The following is an 8,924-nucleotide window of genomic DNA, read 5'->3' on the forward strand; positions in this document are numbered from 1 at the left end:
TCTTTGGGATGAAAAAAAGCTTCGACGGCTTAAACGCCCAACTTAGAGGGGTCGCCGAACGTTTTGCTCGGAGGTGTGGGGCCGTGCTTTGGACGCGGGCGGGTAGATGCGACGCGGTACTCCGTACTCCCGACAACATTTACTATCCCCCGACGCATTGCGCTTAGCTCCTGTTCCGCCAACGCCAATAAATGAACACGAAGTACCCATCCACCCTTGTTCCTTCTGATGTCCCAGTCACCAAGGACCCTTCTCCCCCAATTCAGCCCGTGGACGAAGTGACTGAGGGTGATTTGGCTGAAGAGCCAAAAAAGAAGAAAAAAGAAAAAGACCCAGAGAAAAGAAAGGACAAGCAACCTGTTGCTTAGTCATTCTGTAGTTTTTTGCCTTATTTATTTATTATTATTTTTTATTTTACGGATGTAAGGGGCCATATGATTGCCCCAGTTTTGTAACAGATATTTGTTAAGGAATTAATACTTAGCTCTTTTCTTTTGTTTCATATACAAGTCTTATTACAATGCGCTGCCATTTATTTGTCATTTTGTATGCATCCAGATAAAAGCTTACTTTAATTAACAATCATAATATCACTACAAAGTTGTTCATTATACTAGTGATTTTAAGAAACACAAAAAGAAAACTTAACCTGGGCGCCATAATTTCACCACTTGACCTTTTTTAACGTTCGAAAAGGAAGGTTTGAGATTCAATATGCTACTGAGCGACAAGGCTTAATGATTTGTTTTATGCTAGTGCTTTAGATATTTGAGATTCCTTAGTCGTGATCTTGTTGGATTTACAACTCTTGAGTTATGGTCCGAGGAACCAAAGAAGAACAAAGAATCAGTCTAGCACTTACATTTTGCCAGTGGTTAACTTCTCTTAGACTTGTGGCCTATGGAGCCGAGTAAGAACTAAGGTCAGCCTAATGATTATGTTTTTGCCAATGATTAGTTGCTCTTAGACTTGTGGCCCGAGGAGCCGAACAAGAACTAAGGTTGGTTTAACACTTGAGTGTTTGCAAGTGATTAATTTCGCTTAGACTTGTGGCCCAAGGGGCCGAACAAGAACTAAGGTCAGTTTAACACTTGAATGTTCGCAAGTGATTAATTTCTCTTAGACTTGTGGCCCGAGGAGCCGAACAAGAACTAAGGTCAGCTTAACACTTGAATGTTCGCAAGTGATTAATTTCTCTTAGACTTGTGGCCCGAGGAGCCGAATAAGAACTAAGGTCAGTTTAACACTTGAATGTTCGCAAGTGATTAATTTCTCTTAGACTTGTGGCCCGAGGAGCCGAACAAGAACTAAGGTCAGTTTAACACTTGAATGTTTGCAAGTGATGCAGAATTGATACGAATGGAAACCACGCACAAAAGGAAACACTTTTCTTAATAATAATAACGTCGTAAGTTATTTACATTCCAAGGGCGAGGAATCACCCTTCCATCCAGATCCTCTAGACGATAAGCCCCCATTCACCTTTAATGAGGTAATTCTATATGGCCCCTCCCAATTAGGGCCCAACTTTCCCAAGCAGGGATTTCTTGCTACCACTACCTTTCTTAGCACCAAATCACACAGTACCGGTGGTGCGGATCTAACTCCCTTGTCGTATGACTACTTGAGCTTTTCGATAGCCCCATTTTCACATTGGCTACTTCTCTCCTTTCCTCGATAGTATTCAAACAATCATACATCCTCTCATGATTGCTCGCTTCATCATATTGGTCGGACTTCGGGGTGGGAAAGCACGATTCCTGCGAGTATTATAGCTTCCATTCCATACGTCATTGAAAAGGGAGTCTCGCCTTTGTCGATCTTCGGGGTGTAGTGCGATAAGCCCATAATACATGAGGCAATTCTTCTACCCGGCTTCCTTTAGCATCATCCAATCGTTTCTTCAAACCTGCCAAGATGACTTTATTTGTTGCTTCGGCCTGACCATTTCCTTGAGGATAAGACGGTGTTGAATATCCATTTCTTATTCCCATTTCTGCGCAGTATCGCCGGAAAGCCTTGCTATCAAATTGAAGCCCATTATCAGAAATCAAAGTATGAGGGACTCGAAGCGAGTTATAATATTTTTCCAGGATAAACTTCTTCGCATCCACATCCCTTATATTGGCTAATGGTTCGGCCTCCACCCATTTCGTGAAGTAATCTGTGCCGACAATGAGCCATCTCCTATTACACAGTGGGAAAAGGTCCAGACGATATCTAAACCCCAGCGAAGGGCCATGGAATTTGGATAACGGGTTTAAGGTACCCATTTGGTTGATGTATGCTAGGCGCAAACCTTTGATGCGATCATATTTCTTGGCATAATCTTGAGAGGTTCTCTGCATGCTCGGCCACCAATACCACTTAGGTCATGGCTGCATGAGCTAGTGATCTTCCTCCGGTATGACTTCCACACAAACCTTCATGCAATTCTTCCGGCAAAGGTTCCACGGCCTCGGGATGTACGCAAAGCGGGTACGGCCTGTGTAGGAACGTCTATAGAGTTTTTGCTCCTCTGATAGCCAGTATCGGGGAGCGCTTCTTCGTACCTTCTCGGCCACTGTTCTATCTTCAGGTAGTATTCCATGTTGCAAGAAAGCTACAATTGGGTCCATCCAACTTGGACCAACATGGATGCTGTGAACCCATACTGCCGAGATGTTGGTCAAACTAGAGGTCAGTAAATCCTCCACCATGACCATACGTGGTAATTTCGAACCCAATGAGGTGGCTAACATCGCTAATGAATCGACATGAGAGTTATGTCCCCTTGGGACTTGCTGTACCTTGAAACTTTCAAACAAACCCAACACCCCTTGAACTCGCTTGAGATAGCTTTTCATTCGTTCATCTTTTGCCTCAAATTCTCCATTAACTTGCCCTACTACCAATCGGGAGTCACAATACAACCTTACTACCCTTCCTCCCAAGTGTTTAACCATTTGGGCGCCCACCAAGAGAGCCTCGTACTCGGCCTCATTATTAGTGGCTGGGAATCCTAACCTCAAGGACTTTTCAATGACAAGCTTTTCAGGAGATATTAGCACAACTCCAACCCCGGCTCCCTTTCGATTTGACGCCCCATCCGTGTAGACTTCCCGAGGAGTGACGTTTTCCGGCCCGATGGACATTCTTGTCATCATTGTACCTTCGTGGTTAGTACGTCCTTCCATGAACTCGGCCACGAAGTCGCGGGATTTGCCCTTTGATAGCCGTCCGGGGCATATACTTGATGTCATAGGCTCCGGTTTGGTTCCCCACTTTGCTACACGACCCGTGTAATCCGACTTCCTCGCTGATAGCTTGTAAAGGCAGGCTGAGTAAGTATTACTACGGTGTGTGCTTGGAAGTAATGTGGGCAATTTCCTTGTCGCATGCACCACGGCTAGAAGCGCTTTTTCCAAAAGCGGTACCTTTGTTCTACTTCCTTTGTAAAGACTTGGCGACATAATATATCGGTTTTTGGATCCCATCGTCATTCCGTATTAAGACCAGACTTACGGACTGATTTGTGACGGCTAGGTAAGCATATAACACTTCTTCCTTCTCGGGCGTTGATAAAATCGGTGGACTAGATAGGTATTGTTTTAAGTCCTCAAAGGCCAAGTTGCATTCGTTAGTCCACCGGAAATCTTTCCACTTGTGCAAGAGGCGATAAAATGGGCGGCACCTGTCTGCGGACCGAGAAATGAACATGTTCAAGGCCGATCATACCGGTAACTTGCACTTCTTTCGGGTTCGAGGGGGATGCAATCTTAAGACAACCTTAATTTGATCGGGGATTAACTTCAATTCCCCGATGAGTAATCATGTACCTAAAAACTTTCCTGAGCCCACTCCGAAAGAACAATTTGATGCATTCAAGAGTAACTAATACTTTCTTAACACCGAGAAGGTCTCCTGCAAATACGTCAAATGGTCTTGTCTTCTTACTTTTGATTACCATGTCATCAATATACGCTTCCATATTACGCTAGGCCAACTGCGCATCAAACCTTCTGGTTACCATTCGTTGATAAGTGGACCCTGCATTCTTTAGACCAAAGGGCATTACTCGGTAATGGTAGTTACCATTAGGGGCACGAAAAGCCGTCTTCTCCTGATCATTCAATGACAAAGGGATTTGATGATACCCTTGGAATGCATCCAAGAAGCTCATTCGGGGGTGCCCCACAGTTGCATCCACCAATTGATCAATTCGGGGTATAGGGAAAGGATCTTTGGGACATGCCTTATTCAGATATGTAAAGTCAACACAGACTCTCCATTTCCCATTCTTCTTTTTTACCACAACAGTATTGGCTAGCCACTCAGGATAGAAGATCTCCTTGATCGCACCAGCTTGCTTTAGCTTACCAACCTCCTCTTTAACTGCCTCGGCGTGTTCTTGAGATGCTCGCCGAGGAGGCTGCTGTCTAGGCGTCGCATGGGGATTAATATTCAAATGGTGGCAGATAACTTCTGGATTAATTCCTGGTACGTCATAAGTCGTCCATGCAAAAACATCCATATTGTCCCGCAAGAATTGAATCAACTCTTCTCTTTCCTGTACCGGCAGCTTGGATCCGACTTGAAAATATTTCTCTTCATCTTCCCCAATAATTACCTTGGTTAGCTGCTCGGCAGGGCCTTCACCCTCAACTAGGCCGACTTCCCGAGCAACCTATTTTAATTGCTATGATGTCCCAAGAACTTCTCCGTCCAATGAACCTCGGCCTGTATGAATAGTGGCAGACGTTAGACATTGCCTGGCTACCATTTGACTACCATGTAATACTCCCACGCTTCCTCATATAGGGTACTTCACCATCACATGTAAAGTAGATGAAACTGCCTCCATTGCATGCAGCCATGGTCTAGCCAAAATGGCCGTGTACGGAGAATATGCCATAACAACTATGAAGTTTACCTGTACTTCGGAACCCTCCACCTGCACGGGCAGCCTAATCATTCCTTGCGGGATCACCTAGTTTCCATCAAAACCGACCAACAGATGGTCGTATTTTTCCAAGTCCTCCTCTTTCAACTTTAATCCATTGAATAGGTCCGGATACATAATCTCGGCACCACTTCCATCATCCACCAAGACTCGTTTCACATCATATCCCCCGATGCGAACGGTGACGACCAAGGCATCATCGTGGGGTTGAAACGTTCCCTCTTTATCCTTATCAGAAAAGCCCAAAATAGGCGTCGCCGAGGATCTCATTCTTTTGTTTGTTTGATGATTTTCTTCCACGTCCTCATTCCCACACTTGTTTTGAACGGTCGCTGACACGAGAAGGTTTCCCATAGTCTCCTCTCGGCTGGGTCAAGATGACGTTAATAGTGCCTAGAGATGGTTGAGGGGCCTGACCCCAATATTTCCGAGTATCTAGTTGTTCCTGATTCCCATTCGGCTTTGCCAATAAGTGATTGATCTTCCCGGCCCTAATCAGTTGATTTAAATGGTCGCGCAGTGTCGAGCACTTCTCGTGGTGTGTCCCTTATCTGATGGTAATGGCGGTGAAGGTTTTTGGTTTCTCGTGGATGCATCTCCACTCATTTGTTTGGTGGCCTAAAATATGGCTCATGCCGAATCTTCTCAGGTATGTGATGCACGGGTTCCTTAAACGGTGAGTTAACTAGAGGAGACTCGGCGGTCCTCGGATGGCTTGCAAAGTCTCGTACGGGCCGAATACCTTGAAACCCCCTACCAGAAGATCCTTCCTCTCCGGATACCCTTTCATTTTGCCTTTGCTTTGCATACGATCCTCTTCTACCGTTTATATTTATCTACTCCGGTCCATAAGTGTCGCATGTCTATCGCGGCCTTCATTGTCAAAGACTTCCTTAACCCAGTGCTCAGTGGGAAGACCCACCTTGAAAGTTCTCACGGCTACACTTTCCACATCCCCATCAATCTCATTATACGTTTCCCAGTATCGGTCAGAATAGGTTTTGAGTGTTTCACCTTCCCTCATAGACATATACAGTAGAGCATCCAAAGGTTTTGGAATCCTAGTACAAGTTATGAACCTTGCTCCAAATGCCCTAGTCAATTCCTCAAAAGACCTCAGAGAACCTTCTGCCAAAGCATCAAACCACCTCATAGCCACGGGCCCCAAACTGGAGGGAAAAACTCTACACATCAATGCCTCATTATTCGAATAAACGGCCATCTTCTGACTAAAATGACTAACGTGCTCTACAGGGTCAGTCCTCCCGTTATACATAGTAAAGATGGGTTGAGAAAACCTACGAGGTAGCTTTGACCTGTTTATCTTTGCCACAAAAGGGGATTTGGCAATTTGTCTCAGGGCTTTACCCATTGCATCACTTCCGTCATCGCGATATATCCCATCAGTATCGGGCATCCTCGTCTCCTTCTGCTGCTTTGCCCTATCGCCCGAAGACACACTGGCATGGGTCACACTTCGAGTAGGCTCAAACATTGGGGGATGAATTCCTCCTGGGTTTGCTTCCGAACTGTCACTGGAAGAGCTAGCATTACCCTTACATTTTCGCTTCTTACTATTCACGCACTTGCGTAAGTACGCTATCTCAGATTGCATCTGTCGCAATACATCGTTGCGAGATATATACCCCTCAGTTAACGATCGTTGCTCAGCCCCCTGACCACCATCATATGCTTTCACCACCCCCGAAGTATGTCCCTTCCCCTTGTCACGCTGGAGACTTACAGCTACGTCCCTGCTTCGTGAACTTACTGATTCTTCCCCTTCTAGATACACCTCCGCCATACACTTCTAAATGGAATGTGTTACGTTGTTGTTGTTCCCACAGACGGCGCCAATTGTAAGGACCAAAAACTCATAAAACCAGTTTAAAAACGTTGCTGCTTCTTTATTCACTTAAGGTCCTCATACAATACATTTGGTAGAGAGGGTTCAACAACAAAAGTCCCCCCACTATAGTGTCCCGACTCTTATTTATACTATTTGCTCCTTTCATCATGGCCCTACACCTCACAATCTACTATGTTTTTCCCTTTGACACCTGTCTGTCGGTAAATGAGCAGAGTTCTAACTTTGCGTTCAACACTGTTCAGGTCATATCCACATTAATGCAACGGATTGAACTGGTATCTTCCAATTAATGCGGCCAGAATGATTGTTGCTGGGCATTTAATGCATCCCTCTAAATTAGCCTACCACCTTCGGATATTTGTAACCCTTATGTCAGCAATGCCCATGCCACATCATCTTCGGGTATTTTCAGGTAACTTCCCTTACCCCTTTGCTTCATCTTACCTAATGCATGTCGGCCTTCCTCTCTTCGGGTCTTCGGGTTCTTGGGTCCTCAGAACCTCACAATATCCTTTATATTTTATTTATGTTTTTTATTGGATAGATTAAAGTTGAAATTTCTTTTCAAGTGAAAGGGAATGGATTCTTTCACTCGCTAAAGCATTCTAAAAAGATTTTTTTTTTCCTGCTCAAATTTTTTCCTTTTCAAGTAATAAAATTAAAATATCTTATGAAGAGGATAAAATAGGAGACGGATTTCTCTTCTTGAAGCATGACGGTACGGTATTGACATGTGGACGGTCGACGGGTCAATGTTACAAGGACACGTAGTGGACGGTTGTAACATCTGGCTTCCGTTTGTATTGATTAGGCTTTAAGGATTCCTAACCGAAATCAACTTGCATCTCGCGATAAGTCTGATATGACTTTGCTTGATCTCTACACAAATGTGAATAAGGAGAGTTTTTGTGTTATACGTTTAACCATAATCAAAAGACTCCTATAAAGAAAAGAACTCTATAAGGTATGCAGAATCGAAGAGGGGTTATCCTAAAAGGAAAGGGTTTCCTGGCCAAGGCATGGATGATAACTCTACACCAATATAAATACCCCAAAACCCTCATAAATTAAAGTACGCATAATTGACTCAACTCTGACACTTTAGGGTTGTGAAAAACTCTAACTTGACCTTCGGAAGGTTGTTGGCCAGCACCACACTGGTGCTTTCTGTTAGGTCTTCTATTTTTCTTTTGTAGGTGCTGTTTCGATCTAGGAGTGTGCGCAGCTTACTGGTGATTTTTCAACATCATCATCTTATAATGCAACGGTTTACCTGTGTAAAACACCTATATGCGTAAACCTTGTGTATAGTTGATAGAATTTGTTTAGATGAGTTTATGTTTATTTACTTATCTATAAACATTATATAATTTATATAATTGAAACCTTCGATTTTTTGTTAATTTCATAAGAGCTTGTTGCCTCAGCATTGCAGCCTTCACAATTTGACACCTCATTGTTATTTTTTAAATATATTAAAATTTTGGCTTAAGTTTTTTACTTTCCTGTGTTCTGACCCAATAAATTACCTCTCTCCTTCTGATGAAGCTTTCTACTTTACCTCTTTGCCATAGCCATTGTCTTTGCCTATCTAGGTCATTCTCTCTACCTCTCTCTCAATTCTCAAAACCTAATTCATTTTTTATCTTTGAAATTTCAGAACATATTAGGAAATTTTAGTGCAAAGGAAAGAATGGTGCAAATTTATGTTCTTATTTTTATTGAACAATTAATCGTGATTTGTTTTTGCATTGCTTTTATTATTTTGTGAGAATGCTTAAAATATTCCTTATTTGGATTGGTTTCAAATTTTGAAAATACAGGTTTTGCCGTAAGCAAAATTTGACCAATCTCACCATATTTTGATTGGTTTTTACAATATTGAAAGGCTAGTAAAACCTTTCTCCAATCTCAACCAAATAAATGAAAATGTTTTAGATCTTCCATATTCTTCTGAAAATAAGATACATTGATGTATATAGACTTTGATAATGTGGGACTAAGATTCAAGGCCAAGTTGTTGGATGCTGAACTAATAATCTCAATTTATATGTGATAGGGTATTGAATTTGCCTATCTCGAAGTCGTCCATACAGGTCGTCCGTAACCCGG

Source organism: Castanea sativa, chromosome 4 (assembly GCF_040712315.1).
Source record: "Castanea sativa cultivar Marrone di Chiusa Pesio chromosome 4, ASM4071231v1".
NCBI lineage: Eukaryota > Viridiplantae > Streptophyta > Magnoliopsida > Fagales > Fagaceae > Castanea > Castanea sativa.